Source organism: Schistocerca cancellata, chromosome 9, assembly GCF_023864275.1.
Source record: "Schistocerca cancellata isolate TAMUIC-IGC-003103 chromosome 9, iqSchCanc2.1, whole genome shotgun sequence".
NCBI lineage: Eukaryota > Metazoa > Arthropoda > Insecta > Orthoptera > Acrididae > Schistocerca > Schistocerca cancellata.
In genome coordinates this window covers 337,910,176-337,927,052 of record NC_064634.1, presented here as the reverse complement: position 1 = coordinate 337,927,052, position 16,877 = coordinate 337,910,176, and the positions used below count along the sequence as shown (strand labels likewise).

Genomic DNA, 16,877 nt, shown 5'->3' with positions numbered 1-16,877 from the left:
CTTTTTATTCACTCCTCGACCTGAATCTGCAGCTACTATGCTTGTATTGTGAGCACGTAAAACGACCTTGGGGTTAACTGGTACACAGTCTTTTGTTATTCATGCGCAATAGGAAATGAAGTGAAGAAATAATAGATTCACAAGGAACACCTCCAGTACCCGTGAGCCAAGTAGGTGTCGTTCATTCCTTTTAAGTAAAAGGGTAAAAAACATATTCCGGCTAGCTTTAGCACATAAATAAGAGCGAAACGAGGTGTAGAGCTTTCCGTAATTCAGAATACTGTAGTCTTTTCAGCGGTGCCCTATGGTCGTCACAGTAGAAAGCTAAGACACAATGCCTGCATTTTTTAACTATCAGTAATTATTATTTGGTTTTCTTTACAAAAAATTTATAAATAAATATCTTATATGCTTCTTATTCATTAGCTTAAAGTTTTCTCCAGGAACTGCAAATACATATAAATAAAGTTTATACCTTCGTAGGACTGTGGAATTTAAGTTCGCGGACAACAGTCCTTTAAAAACGAACTTTGTTCAACATCTCTGTAAAAACAACGCCTCTGTTTTCAGAAATCGTACCTTCTGTGAGATTTTTATTTATAATTTACCATCCTGCTGTCCCCAGAAAACAAGTCAATATGTGTAGTGCTCCCACGAATACTGCTTTTTGATGACACATGCAACATTTAAGAATGTTGCAGCAGGCATACTAATGGGGTTATCGGAAAAAAAGCAGCTGAAAATGTTTGATTTATAAAACCCTGTGGCAGCGAGAAGCCCATCTAAAAGAGCCATTACGGAAGGAGATAGATTTTGTGTGCGTCGTCAAGACGCGCCACTTATAGTTATTATGGGCCACAAAGTGGTCGGCTATTTTCCTAATTGTGTTACAAGGCGCTGTGTGATGTCTTTTCAAAGTGTTTTAACAAGAGACTCCCCGTATCCACTGAAGGCGTTATTAAGATCTCGAAGCTGAGGCTGTCAGATAGCTGCGTGTCCAAATCATAAAATAAATGGAATAGTAGTGATTGCAGCTTTACAGTAAAATACATCCTCTTTGAGTCAGGAAGTCATTGTACGAGTACATTAATACTAGGCATGAAAATTAATAAAACTTTGGAAACCATTTGTGCAACATTTTGTGCTTTGAGTTTTAATTGGGGATAACACCAGGTCAACATTCTCTGAAATGCTGCCAAAATGTAACGGTGATTGAAAAATATTAGTAATGACAGTATGTAATGCAAAAGAAAGGTGCTTAGTGTCCCTAGACATCGATATAATTACAGACAGAGACTGGGCTGGTCAACGATGGACTAGAAAGTCTGCCATGACTTTGAGGAAGTACCCATCCCTGTAATGATTGGGGAAAACCATTACACTGTGGCGCTAGATTACGTCACTTACCTCAGATATGGGTAATGTTGTTAGGAAAACTGTGGAAAATGTAAATTATGATACTTGGAATTTTTGACAATTCAACATGTTTCTTGGATTTATTGCAATAGAATCGTAGTCAATCACCTGCTTTTGATTTTTGATACTTTCTATCAACCATACACGAAAACTACTATGATTTCTTTTTTTTCCTCTAGTAATATTTCTGTCGATTCGAATACAAAAAATATAGTTCTGACTATATGTGCCATCGGACTATCTTTCTCCCTCTTTTACATGATGTGTCTTAACTAATCTTTGTTATATACTTCAGTCCATTTACACCTTTTCCCATTTTATACCATGAAAAAGGGCAAGCAAATGACTTAATTACTGACGTCTCTACGGTTCCCTAATATTTTGGAGCTTGCAATAAAGTAGAACTGGAAATCAGTAACAGTAAGACTAAGATGATAGTAACAAAAATGAATGTCTTTAGTGGTGTTCTGCAACTAATGTTTATTTATTCATAAAACTGTTTTCACCTTTTCTTAGCCGTCGTCATGTGACAACTGCTTGTCGTTAATCGTAAATAAAATTATGTGTGAGAGACACTACAGATACAGACACAGAGTGTTTACAAACATTTTTATTTTTCAAAGTTATAACTAAAATACTTACTTTCTTAATTTTAATTTAAAAAGAATTTTACTATTGAAACCAACCAGTTTAATAACCGGCAATTATTTTTAAAAGAGGTGAAATAAAAAACTGTATTTGGACTTTTAAAACCAAGTTGAAATTCTGTATTAATGCTTGTTAATGTCAATTATGTCCATCAATGTCATCTTTCTGTTACTTTTGATGGAATTTAAACCATCGCTATGTACATTGTCATTGTTATTTGTCTGGATAAAACATGTCCCTCAAAGGTTAAAGCTTCTCTCATGTTCTGACAAACTAATTACCACAGGTCTTCCTGACTGAACAACATACAGAGTTCCACAGTTCTCACAAATCATCTAATACACACTACCAGGTGACTAAATTTCATTTTGTCTTTGCTATTAGATAACGCCTTACCTGCATCATTGCTTGTTGTAAAATGAGGTTCAGCTGTTGTAGTTCTGCAATGAAGTACTTTTCTTTGTAAATATGTTGTATCATTACTACCAACATCTCCGCAAGTCAAACAGAATTTTACTGTGAAACATTCAGTTATCACCCGAGTATAACCTAAGAGGCCGAAAGTTTTTGATTAAATAAATTATAATTGTAGACGATAATTAAAACATTTTCTTTTGTATACAGTTATCTTATCCTTTCCATAATTTAGTTTCATTCCTACTTTAAGACTTGCTCTAAGATGTCTGTTTTAATATTTGTACCTAACAATATAATATTTGTACCTGGTCCGCAGCTCGTGGTCTCGCGGTAGCGTCCTCGCTTCCCGAGCACGGGGTCTCGGGTTCGATTCCCGGCCCGGCGGGGTCAGGGATTTTCACCTGCCTCGAGATGACTGGGTGTTGTTGTGTCGTCTTCATCATCATCTTTCATCCCCATTACGGTCGGAGGAAGGCAATGGCAAACCACCTCCACTAGGACCTTGCCTAGTACGGCTCTCCCGCATCGTCCCCCTACGCTCTGTTAGGGAGTATGGCACTTCATCATCATCATCACCTAACAAAAACATTACAGACGTTAGTAATAGAATAAATCATTTGCCCCATTTCACAGCATAAAGTGTAGGAAGAATCCTGATAAACTAAACTATTTAAGAAAGATGTCGAGTATCCACACTAGCTGAACTTGTACAAAAGAGAGATAAAGATAGTTTGTAGCAGATATAGTCAGGACAATAATGTTTGTTGTTGTAATCGACAACACTGTTACTAGAAAGAGCGCATATTATTGTCACGTTCTGTCACACCCCCCGGAGAATTCAGTTAACGTTAGTAACCCCATATGCAAGAAACGCATAAGGAAAACATTACATAAGAAAAATGAAGTCATAGAACCAGTTTTAGTACTCAGCCCAATTGAAGTTAACGACTGGACGAACAGGAAAAGAAGTAAACAGAAAAGCACAAATGACATGTGTGCGTTTGGGAAAGTTTTCTAAATTTATCTTCCCATGTGTCTGAAACGGAATGCCTACAGTATATGTATATTTACCAACATCGACGCTTAACAGTAAGACATGGACTTACAGTGCAGATACCAATCATAAACAGGTTCCTCAGCAGTGCTCAGCTATGTGTTTGGAATAATCAGGGGAGTCGGTAAAGCAAAAAATGGAACTGATAGTGATGGAAATAGGAAGTTCTTTTGCTGGACTCAACGTAGATAAGACCGAGACGAAATCCTAACTGAGGGTAAAGTAAGTAAACGTGGATGAGTACGACAGAACACAGCAGCGTACTGCATTGACTAGTCTAGAGAAAGTCTTGGATAAAGACTTGAATGTGTGAATGTAAATATCTGACTATTTAGTCATGGTTTTCTAGCCTCGTAAATACATACTATGGTTTTCCATGATGACAACTGCCGATGAGCATGTTGCTATGTCTACTGTGGTTGCCTGCTTGACGATAATGAAGAATACTGTATGTAGGAAATTCCGAAATTATCTTCACTACTTTGATCACGTATATTTCAGAAGTGGGGATATGTGGGAAGGTGCTTTTTCCCTCATGAATTGGGCTTTCCATCAGCCTGTTGCAGCTACACCTGGCCCTTCCATCGTTTTGCGGGTCTTCCAATGCATCTTTTACCTAGCGGAGTATTTCGCCAAAAATGTAGCGGTAATCTTGATTTGTCAATTCGTAACAGATGGGATATCCGTTTTTGTCGGTATTCGTCAACCTTACTGTTTGTGTCGAAAATATTTAATTCCTTCTTAATATCTGTATTTCTTTTGTAGTCTAGCTTGGTGTATCCTGCTATGTACTTGAGGAATTTCATTTCATTGGCTTGTAATCTTACTTTATCTTTCTTTTTCATTACCCAAGATTCACTTCCATGTAGCAATGTTGGTAGTGACATAACTTTATAATATTTTAGATATGTTTCTATTCTTAGTTGATGGGCTCTTCTGATAGTGCCATTTAAGTATTTAAATTTCTCCATTTTGTATTTTTGACCTAGGTCTCCACTGTACGATATCATGGTTCCGAGAAATTTGAATCTATCTACTTGCTCTATTTTCTTGTTGTCTATAATTCTTTTTGTTCTTACTGGATTTTTTCAACAGAAAGCCATGGCTTTTGTTTTTTGTATTGTCTGCGAATAACAAAGTCATAATGTAATCTTTTTGGCTGAAGTTATATTTATACGTAGTTCTTCAGTTTCATTCTCCATTGCCGTATAATTTCGTTAATGTATATATTAAAAAGCAGTGGAGAGAACCTGCGACCTTGTCGAACTCCTAAATTAATAGTCTTTCTTGTTTCTTCAGTATCCCCAATTATTTGGATTATTGTATTAACATAGATCTTTTGAACTTCCTGTACAATGTGTACTGGTATACCTCTTCTTATTAATATTACTCACAATAGCTGTCGATTTACTTTACCAAAAGTCTTTACATAATTGACGAAAAGGATGTTTGTTTCTTTATTGAATTCCTTATGTTTCTCTATAACTTGCTGTAGCATAAATATGTTGTCTGTACAGCTTCTCCCCTTTCTGAATCCATATTGTTGTTCTGACAGCAGGCGCTCCATTATGGGTGTTAGTCTTTAGGTTATTATTCTAGCATAGATCTTATACACATTGTTTAATAGTGATATGCCTCTATAATTTTCGGGTTTTGATCTGTCTCCTTTTTTAAACATTGGTTTCATAAGTGAGATCTTCCATTCTGTTGGTATTTCCTTCGTTATGCAGCAAAGATTCAGAAATCTGAGGAACCTTTTTCTAAATGCTTCTGAAGAATATTTTATTAGTTCCCTGTTCATGCCATCACTTCCTACTGCCTTTCGTTTCTTTGTATATCTGAGAGCATGTTCTAATTCCTTGTTATAATGCAGCCAGTCTTTGTTCTTTATTACATTAATATCTGCCACATCCTTTTCGCTGTTATTCAGGTGTCTTACAATTTATACGCAAGTGTTTGTCTCCCATGGACATTGGTTTTATAAGTGAGATCTTCCATTCTGTTGGTATTTCTTTCGTTATCCAGTAAAGATTCAGAAATCTGAGGAACCTTTTTCTAAATGCTACTGAAGAATATTTTATTAGTTCCTTGTTATTACCATCACTTCCTACTGCCTTTCGTTTCTTTGTATATCTGAGAGCATGTTCTAATTATTGGAATTCAAGATGATCTGGATTTGCTTCAAGATCTTCAGTTTCTGTGTTCATTTCATCAGTCCACATTTCCCTGTAATAATGCAGCCAGTCTTTGTTCTTTATTACATTAATATCTGCCACATCCTTTTCGCTGTTATTCAGGTGTCTTACAATTTTACACGCAAGTGTTTGTCTCCCATGGACATTGTTTTCCTCCTGGCAACAAAGTTATCCCAACTGTCTTGATGGAGCTTCCTGCTTAGTTTTCTCGCTTCTGCTGTCTGCTTCTTGTTTGCTTCATTATTCCCCTGACTAGCACATAGCACACCTAAACGATATTCCAGTTCCTCCTACATCCACCACAGAACGTTCTTATTAACGTGTGTAATTGCTGCCCTCATGCGAGCTCACAGATCCTGCAGGTCCCTCACCGAGGTCTGGTGGAAAGCATCTTTCACGAAGCACCAAAGGTAAAAATGTAACGGGTTTACTTCTGGAGATCTTGGGGACCAGGAAATACGCCCTCCTCTGCCAATCCAGCGACCTGGAAATGTGTCGTCCAAAGCCTTCCCAGCGATCGACGCTCAGTGAGGATGGGCGCCATCAATGTTCGCTTTTGTTCAGTGTAAGCTTAACACTTAATAAGCGTGTCTGTTCCACTAAAAATCTTTCCAAGATCTTAACAGTGCCGTTAGAACCAGTTATGTTCCTCTGCTTCCAACTGTCACAGTTAGGCCATACTTTATAAAGTCTTTGCCGAAAATAAAGTTACAAATGATAAACATACGGCACAATGGTTTCCTCTTCCCAAAGAAATAAAGCCTGAAACTGATCCGTTTTGCAGATATAATGAACACTGCTTGCTAGCATCTTGTGTGTACTGCATTCTGCGTAGTTCTTTTTTTCTATTTAAGTCTTTCTCTTTTCCAGCAAATTATTGGTTACTTATCATTCTTCAGTGCAAAGAAGTGTATCTTGAAATAACTGAAGTCCCTAAAAACTGTTAGTATCTGAAATAACGTGTTGACTGAAGGAATATAGTCATGTCTGTTCACCTGATTCAAAGTAGTAATTCCGTTCTGGAACAGATAAACGCGACGGGAGGCCTGTGCGTATATCTATAAATTACATGATTTACTGTGGAATTACGGTTTAGAGATACACGACGTACTCAGTGTCTGTGCACGCAGAAGATTCATGCGTCATGCGAAAACCCATAACACGAACCAGATCGCCAGTCCAGTGATGCGGGCGCGCAGCTGTTCTCGAAGTATGTCTTCATAACTGTACTAAGGATTAGTGGAGGCAAAAACCGCCTGTAAATCTTTGTAGCGCGTTCTCGTAACTGGCACTTCTGAACGCATAAGTGTGACCAGTAATAAATATCTTACCGGCTATAATTTACGAAAAGTCAAAATACATAACGTAATAACTAGCTTCAGTTTGTCTCGCTTGAACTAAATTAGCTTCAAGTCTGTATATCATGAGCTCTGTGTATGATAAATGGTTATCCTTTTACAAAATGTTGGCGTACAGCAAAGTATCTGGAGGCTGCTGCGAAATTTTCATCAAAACTGCTTAGATCAACAGTACACAGGCACACTTACTACCATAGAGGCTGCTTACAACACTTCTTCTGTACTACTGTGGAAAAGGGAGATATGGCCACAGCCTTAGAGATTAGAAGATTTGTCTTTTCTGAGCACGTCAGAGAAGTACAGTGATGTGACAAAAGTGATGGGATACCTCTTAATATCGGTCGGACCTCCTTTTACCCGGCGGAGTGCAGGAACTGGACGTGGCGTGGACTGAACAAGTCGTTGGAAGTCCCCTGCAGAAACATTGAGCCAATCTGTCTTATATCTGTCGAGAATAGCGAAAGGGTTGCCAGTGCAGGATTTTGTGCGCGAATAGACTTCTCGATCATGTACCATAAATGTTCGATAGCATTCACGTCGGACGATCTGGGTGCCAGATCATTCTCTCGAATTGTTCAGAATGTTCCTCAAACGAATCACGAACAGTTGTGGCCCAGAGACACGGCAGATTGTCATTCATAAAACTTCCATCGTTGTTTTGGAAGATGGGTCCATGAATGGCTGCAGAAATGAGAACAGCGAGAAACTTAACATCAGGACTGGTGATCACGAATTACAGGGTGATCAAAAAGTCAGTATAAATTTGAAAACTTAATAAACCACGGAATAATGTAGATAGAGATGTAAAAATTGACACACATGCTTGGAATGACATGGGGTTTTATTAGAACCGAAAAAAACAAAGTTCACAAAATGTCCGACAGGTGGCGCGTGAAAGATCTCTTCCGCGCGTCGTTTGGTGATGATCGTGTTGTCACCCGACACTTTCTTCATGCTTGGCCTCCCATGTCCTCAGACCTCAGTCGGTGCGATTATTGGCTTTGGGTTTACCTGAAGTCGCAAGTGTATCGTGATCGACCGACATCTCTAGGGATGCTGAAAGACAACATCCGACGCCAATGCCTCACCATAATTCCGGACATGCTTTACAGTGCTGTTTACAACATTATTCAAATGGTTCAAATGGCTCTGAGCACTATGGGACTTAACATCTGTGGTCATCAGTCCCCTAGAACTTAGAACTACTTAAACCTAAATAACCTAAGGACATCACACACATCCATGCCCGAGGAAGGATTCGAAACTGCGACCGTAGCAGTCGCGCGGTTCCGGACTGAGCGCCTAGAACCGCTAGACCACCGCGGCCGGCTACAACATTATTCCTCGACCACAGCTATTGTTGAGGAATGATGGTGGACATATTGAGCGTTTCCTGTAAAGAACATCATCTTTGCTTTGTCTTACTTTGTTATGCTAATTATTGCTATTCTGATCAGATGAAGCGTCATCTGTCGGACATTTTTTGAACTTTTGTATTTTTTTGGTTCTAATAAAACCCCTGTCATTCCAAGCTTGTGTGTCAATTTGCTCCTCTCTATCTACATTATTCCGTGATTTATTCAGTTTTCAAATTTATACTGACTTTTTGATCACCTGGTAAATAAAGTTATGACTCCAGACAGCAAAATAACCCTTGACGATCGGAGCAAGGAGAAAACCAAACGCATACTAACACTGGCAAAAAGATCATTCCAAAGAAATCTACTATTAACATATATAGGCCTTAATTTACGAAATAAATTTCCGAGAATGTACGTTTGGAGCACAGTATTGTATGGTACTGAAACATGTACTGTGGGGAAACCGGAACAGAGGAGAATCGAAGCATCTGAGATGTGGTTCTACAGACGGATGGCGACAAATTAGGTGAACTGGTAAGGTAAGGAATGGGAAGGGTTCTGCGCAGAATGAGTGAGAAAAGGAAAATATGGAAAACACTGACGAGGGTGAAAGGGAAGGATGATACGACATCTGTCAGGACACCAGGGAATGATCTCCATGGTACTAGAGGGAGCTGCAGGGAACAAAAACTGTAGAGTTTACTTTCAAAACTTTTTCTTTCAAGAATTTACTTATTTACTAGCGATTCATCAAGAACATTAACACATTTAATCACACTATGTGAGCGTGGAAGTAGTTGCCAGTGGGTAACTGATGGAAACAAATTTCTTTCAACAAATGGAAATTTTATTCCTAAAACCCTTTTTTTTAAAAAAAAAGAACAGATTTAAAAATTATAATCAGAAAGCACCTGTAAATATCAAGTTACAATTTATTCAGAGGCAGAAATAACAATTTTTTTTTTTTATTTACAGTAAGAGCTTTCGGGCTGAGAAGCTTGCAGCTCCCTTTTAACACGACCGTAGTCACGACCGCTCACAACAACCTCTGAAAGACTACACTGGTGCAAATCTGCAACACACCAGATTACTTTAAACTAAAAATTGTAAAAACTCACACGAACACATAAACTATGCACCCGTAAGAGGGATGGAAATGGTACAACACACTCACATTTAAAAAAAAATTACTTGCTGCCGAAAGTGCAACTTGTTTTTAAAAAAAAAACTCTTATGGTGGAAGAGTGGCAACTTAATATACTAAAATGACCATTTAAATAAAAACCCATGAAATGCAGTCTTACATAAAATATACAAACATGCTCTACATTACACATATAACACCTCTCAAGATGATAGCAAGATAAAAACATATTTAAGGAATTCGGCCGTTACACTTCAAGGAATAAATTCGTCAACACCAAATCCGACTAACATGACAGAGGCAGCTATTAACGTACGGCACACCGACAGACAGACAGACAGACACTAGCTGCCAAATAAATGCGGACGGGGGACTGACCAAGAAAATAAGTAGAATTTAACAAGTAAACGAAACAACATATCACGAATCACTTAACTTGTAATAAACTGCGATGTCTGGCGATGACCTGGCGCAGCACCCTCAACGCCCTCCCGAACCGTCCGCTGCCAGCCGCTTCAACGGACGCAGGAAGTCGCGCCGAACTCCCGTCTCACGGCGTCGCAGCTCGCACCGGCCAGCCGATGCCTAACACATACTAGCACTACGGACGACAGACAGACAGACAGACAGACACTGACTGCCCCACACTGACCCGGCTGACCAACTGACCAGACTCAGACTGACTCGCCGTGCTCATAGCGCCCCTTGAATGCACGTGAACAGGCAAACCTTTCCCCTTTCCCACCAGAGGGAGACACCAAAGCTGCGATTGCCACAGCGGCGCCACCGCCAGAAACGGAGGGCGACTGCTTCACACTACCCGCTGCGGCGCGCTGTTCAAAACAGCAATTTTTACCACGGCTCAACGGAGACAGGAATACACCCTGCACATAACTGAGAACGTAGGTTGCAAGTGCTACTTTGGGATAAAGAGGTTGGCAGAGGAGAGGAACTCATGGCGCGCCGCACCAAACCAGTCAGAAGACTGATGATTCGAAAAAAAGAAAAAGAGTGTGCGCACAGTGGAGGAACAATTAGAAGCTGATGACTGTATCAGCATGACAATGCAACGTGTCATAAAGCAGTATCTGTGTCGACAATAAAACTCCTCAAATGGTCTGCCCAGCTAAGAGTCCCGACCTGAACCCAACGGAACACCTTCGAATGTCGCCTTCTCTCCTGGCCCAGCGTTCACCGTGAGTGCCGTATCTGGTTTCAGGCCTTGAGGAAAAATCAGCTGCCATTGTTCTACAGGCTTTCCTACACCTTATTGAAAACACCTGCAGCAGAGTTCGAGCCGTCATAAAGGTGAAAGGTGGACACATCCATATTACACTGACCTTCATTCACAGAAAACGGTAACTTCATATGTGCCAGTTGACAACGTCCGTAATCAGGGGTTCGAGAGAGCACGAAACAGGAAATTTATGTCTTACTTAAGAAGGTGGACGTTTTTATCTTGTAAATACTGTATTATTTTAGGCAGTCCCTTATTATCGGACTGGATTAAAATCTTATATAATTTGTGACGTTTCTTACGGTACCCAGAAGCTGCTTCTGCCGGGGAAACTTCCGTATCCGTAAATCTAAGAAAACATCCTGTATCGTCGTGTTTACAAGAGGCGCTGTCGAGCGTACACCTGAGGCCGATTATTCGGGGATGCAGCAGTGGGTCTTTAATTGGAAGCAGCGGTAAGCAGTTCGTGTAGTTTGGGACGCGGCCTAGGGGAATGCCGGCGCTCGGCACTACCTCCGCCTTGGTTCTGATGCTATCACCCGTCTGCTTACCTACCTGCCTCTTACTTGCTGACGGGCCCACCTCCCGAGAGGTGATGACGGATCACTTATAGCTGCCTCCTCTCCTGTTTCTTTCTTTTATTTTCCTACGTAATTGGGAGGGAACGGTTCAGTATATCCCGATTTACACATACTCGTTTGGTATGCTTACAATGATGTCTTCCTCAAGAACGAGATGTACCCCAAAAACATTTGATATGTTGTCTTTTTTGGGGAAGATCCGCAGACAATGGTTGTACAACAAATTTATTTGACGATCTATATAACACAGAATTTCACTACTTAAGAAATTGTTCTATAGAACTATCTTCAGGTTTGAGTGTACAGCCCAGAAGAGTAACGCTTAAAATTCTACAAGCAATATGCGTGCTGCGTCGCACAACAACATACTGTTCTACGGCGTACCATGCATATTGCTTATATAATTGCACGGGTGACTCTTGTAGCTGACATACTCGATATGCAGAAGGTTCACTGGAACTGAGACCGGAAATAACTTTAGAAATATATGCAATCCAGACGAACAAAAAAATTGTAAGCTACAGGAAAGATATATTTTCAAATGTCCAGTATGATGATTCCCTCTATCACATTATATCGAAGACTGAAAAAGTTGTAAGGGGCTGCAGATAATGGTCTAATAGGTACTCACTTTCTGCACTTCGCTAGAATATTATGATATGTGGAATACCAGATTCGGACGAACACTGAAAATATGTCTTCTGTCTACCACGTCGATAAAATTTTAAAAATCACACCTTAGCAATTATATAAAGATGTTTGATGTGCGTAAGAACACCGAAATTAGTTACACAAAAAACCAACACGCCAAGGGAGAAAAGTAATGTGTTGAACGGAGAGAAAGTATATTAATTAACAACCATAGGTAACTGGTGCATATTAGTCCGTGACTACTTTCCGGATCCTGCCGGTGTAAGAAGTTTCAGCACGTTTGTTGAATTCGGAGTTAGGGAATTAGTACTCTATTACAGACGCGCCCTTGTACCCCCATCGAAAGGTATCGCTTAGAACATCTCAGTCGTGCACGAAGTTTGATGAAACTAGCAATTTTCAACCAGAAAAAAATCCCAGTTCTTGAGCATACACCTTAATCATCTGCTATGGAACCGTACGACGTTTTATGTTTTCGAAAATTCAGTTTTCGAAGCTGGAAGAGGTACAAACGAGAGGAACGGGGCACTTAGCGCATTCACAGAAAACTATACGCAACGATGATTTTGTCACTGAAGGGAACGAATACAGATGTGTCTATACTCAAATGTGGCCTAATTTGAAGGCGATCACTAGTAACCGGGAGTATTTGTGCAGTAGAAAACATACGCAGCGTCCATTGGTATTGGATTTGCTAATGTATACTGTAAGTGGAAAACGCATTAATGGGTAGAGGAGAGACATAGTAATATGAATGGCTGGGAAACCTTTGGAGAAAAAGTAAAACCCGTAAGAATTTCAAGAGCTCAGATAGCAAGCCAGTATCAGGTTAAGAAGGAAAGGTTGAAATGTGGAAAGACTTAATAGAAGCGCCACATAGCAATCCTGAATATCATATAAACGGAAGAGGAAGTTGAGGATGAAACGGGAGAGATGATACTGCAAGAAGAATTTGCTCTGAGAAACCTATAGACCAAAAAAGGCGCTTGGAGAGAGCGACGTTCCTTCATAATCATTGAACCCTTATCTTAATATTCCACCTGTTGCGCAAGATGTGGACAGACGGAATGCTCCTAACTTCTAGAAAAATGTAATAGTTATAATTCTGAAAAAGGCAGTTCCATACAGGTGTTAATACTGCAGTACCGTCAGCTTAATAAATCATGGCTGGAAAATACTAACAACTTTTTTTTCACAGGAGGATGGTAAAACTGCTCGAAGGCGAATTTGAGGAAGATCAATTTGGCTTTCAGAGAAATACAGGGACTTGCGAGGTAATACTGACCCCATGATTTATCTTAAGAGACAGATTGTGGATAGGTAAACTTATGTTTATAGCATCTGTAGACTTGCGAGAAGCTTATAATAACGCTGAAAGAACAACACATTTCGATATTCTGAAGATAGGAAGAATAAAACACAAGGAGCGAAATGTTATCTACAACGTATACGGAAAACGGACTACACTTGTAATAATAGTAAAAGTATATGAAAGTAAACACGTAGGTAGGAATGATACGTGTCTTGTAGCCTATTCCCGGTATTTTTTAACCTGTGTGTTGAGCGAGCAACGGAAACCATTGGTAAATATACTCTCATGCTTATAAATTAAGTATAATTGCAGAATGTGGTGCCACACAACGTGGCACTAACACAAAACTGGCGCTAATAACATAGGCACATAGGGAACACACACGAAACAGATCTGTAAGTACACGGTATTGGTGATAAGTTGAGAAAACCGTCCCGAAACACATGTGCTACAAAATGCCACTGTTTCCTGCACATGTACCCTGATATCAGTGTGGGATATGGTCACCATGCACACGTACATAGGCCGCACAACGGATTGGTATCCTCTAGATCAGGTGTTCGAGCAGCTGCTGGGGTATAGCCTCCCATTCCTGCACCAGTGCCTGTCGAAGCTTCTGAAGTGTCCTAGGGGATTGAAAACGTGCAGCGATACGTCGACCGAGAGAATCCCAGACTTGCTCGATGGGGTTTAGGTCTGGAGAACAGTCAGGCCACTCCATTCGCCTATCTTCTGTTTCAAGGTACTCATCCACGATGGCAGATCGGTGGGGCCGTGTGTTATCATCCATCATGAGGAGGGTGGGACCCACTGCACCCCTGAAAAGGACATACTGGTGCAAAATGAAGTCCCGATACACCTGACCTGTTACAGTTCCTCTGTCAAGACATTCAGGGGTGTGCGTGCACCAATCATAATCCCGCCCCACACCATCAAACCACGACCTCCATACAGGTATCTTTCAAGGACATTAGGGGGTTGGTATCTGGTTCCTGGTTCACACCAGATGAAAACCCGACGAGAATCGCTGTTCAGGCTATAACTGGACTTGTCTGTGAACATGGGACCACTGTTCCAATGACCATGTATTGTGTTCTTGACACCAGGCTTTATGGGTTCTCCTGTGACCAGGGGTCAGTGGAAGGCAGCTTTCAGGTCTCCGGGCGAATAAACCATGTCTGTTCAGTCGTCTGTAGACTGTGTGTCTGGAGACAACTGTTCCAGTGGCTGCAGTAAGGTCCAGAGCAAGGCTACCTGCAGTACTCCGTGGCCGTCTGCGGGCACTGATGGCGAGATGTCGGTCTTCTCGTGGTGTTGTACACTGTGGACGTCCCGCACTGTAGCACCTGGACACGTTTCCTCTCTGCTGGAATCGCTGCCATAATTTTGAGATCACACTTTGTGGCACACGAAGGACCTGCTGGGTTTGACCAGCCTCCAGTCGCCCTAGTATTCTACTCCTCATAACGTCATCAATATGTGTACTTTGAGCCATTTTCAAAACACAGTCACCATTAGCATGTCTGAAAACGTCTGCACACTTACTCGCTGCACCGTCCTCTGACATGTACCAACACACCTCTGCGTATGTGGACTGCTGCCAGCGCCACCGTGCGACGACGGCAGGTCAAATGCACCGCATGGTCATACCCCGAGGTGATTTAAACCCGCAAACCGCCCACCAGAGCGTTGTTTCACCATGTATAAGCATTATCCTCTATTTATGAGCATGAGTGTAGAAAGGTAATTTAAGTTCTGGGATAGAAAATAAAACTGAGGTTTTCCAATGATATTGTAATTCTGTTAGAGACGACAAAGAACTTGGATAATCAGTTGAATGGAATGGATAGTGTCTTGAAGTTCAGTTTAAGATGAACATCAACAAAGGTAAACAACGGTAACGGAATATAATCGAACAACGTCAGGCGATGTGAGGGAAGTCACTGAGTCACTAAAAGTAGTAGATGAGTATTGTTATTAAAAGCAGCAAAATTACTGACGATGGCCGGTATAGAGAAGGTATAAAATGCATACTGTCAGTAATAAGAAAAGCGTTTCTGAGAACGATAAATATGTTAATATCGAAACTAATTTTTTAATGTTAGGAAGTCTTTAGTGGAGGTATTCGCCTAGACTGTAGCCTCGAACAGAAGTGAAATGTGGACAATAAACAGTTCACACAAAAAGAGTACAGAAGCTGTAGAGATATGGTAGTGTAGAAAAATGCTGAATGTCTGATGGATAGATCGGATAACTAATGACGAGGTAGTACTGTTTCGACTGGTAAGAAAAAGAAATAAGTGATACAACTTAACTAAAAGAAGATCGTTTAATTGGACCAATATTGTGGTATCACGGTATCGTCAGTTTGGTAACGGAGGGAAATGCGGGGGAGGGGATGAGGGGAACTGTAGGGCGATCAAGCACGTTCAAATGGATGTAGCTTGTGCTAGCTATGCAAGGATGAAGAGGCTTTCACAGGACAGACGTATGCAAGAAGCAGCATGTGAGCAGTCTTCGGACTGCAGACCACAACAATAACATTACACAGTACAGATCAGTATAAATAGAACCGAAAAGGCTGTGCGCGCATCTACAAGTAATCATTTTCCTGTTTTCTAGTGTATACCATAACTAAAATGTACTCGAAGGAACGGCTGAAATTTCTTGACAGATATTTACGATGTCTCGGCAACAGAACAAAGCTTCCTTCATCAGGCGGGCTAACATACCGACACAAAATGATAACAGCATGTTATTCGCGTGCCGAAACAGTGCACGTCAGTCGCAGTGATGTAGCCATTCACACGAGCGTGTACGAGGCGAAATAAAATATGTCTCTGCTATTATAAAACTACTTCTTCACTATAAAAAATAATGACATATTTAGTCTTGTTTTTACTACATCTTTTTCCAAAGGTGTCTACATCTGAACTACCTGTACCGGCATAACATAAATGTTCCATTTCGGCTTCAGATATTAGGGTTCTACTTTAGTTTCTCTTCTCCGATTTCATTTCCAGAACTTCTGTATTTTGACATGCATAGGGTAGTGATGAAGTGTCATCATTTCTGTGAAAACCATGATCTCCAAGTTAACTCATGATCACATTATAAACTTGTGGAAACTACTTGATAAAATAAATTCTAAGCCCGACTGGAACACTTGACAGGCAATGCTCTTGCAGCTGTGGAGATGGGTCGTGCTTCCATAACTGTCAGTAAGAGCACTGTATTCAAAGAACGGGACTCTGTATTAGAGTTCGAGCTCGGCACAAATTATTATTGATTATGAAATAAAATTCTTTTTAGATGTCCATTAGCAAGACTATTTTGTTACACGTTTACTTTCATATTACGGAAATTTGGCCACTTAGGTTCTTTCACGGTCTTGCACGTAACACAAGTTTCAAGAGTGAACGCACTTGATTTTTCAAACATAAAATTTGTTTCCTCACAAAACATTATCATCAAAAAATAGAAAGATCAACAAAAAAGTATAT

At 40.4% G+C, this 16,877-nt stretch overlaps 1 long non-coding RNA gene across 1 annotated transcript in view; it reads left to right on the top strand.

Annotated features, from left to right (window-relative positions):
- The window catches only part of LOC126101030 (uncharacterized), a 676,417-nt gene that overhangs the window by 344,188 nt on the left and 315,352 nt on the right, over window positions 1–16,877 (top strand). The gene's annotated exons all lie outside the window — the stretch shown is intronic.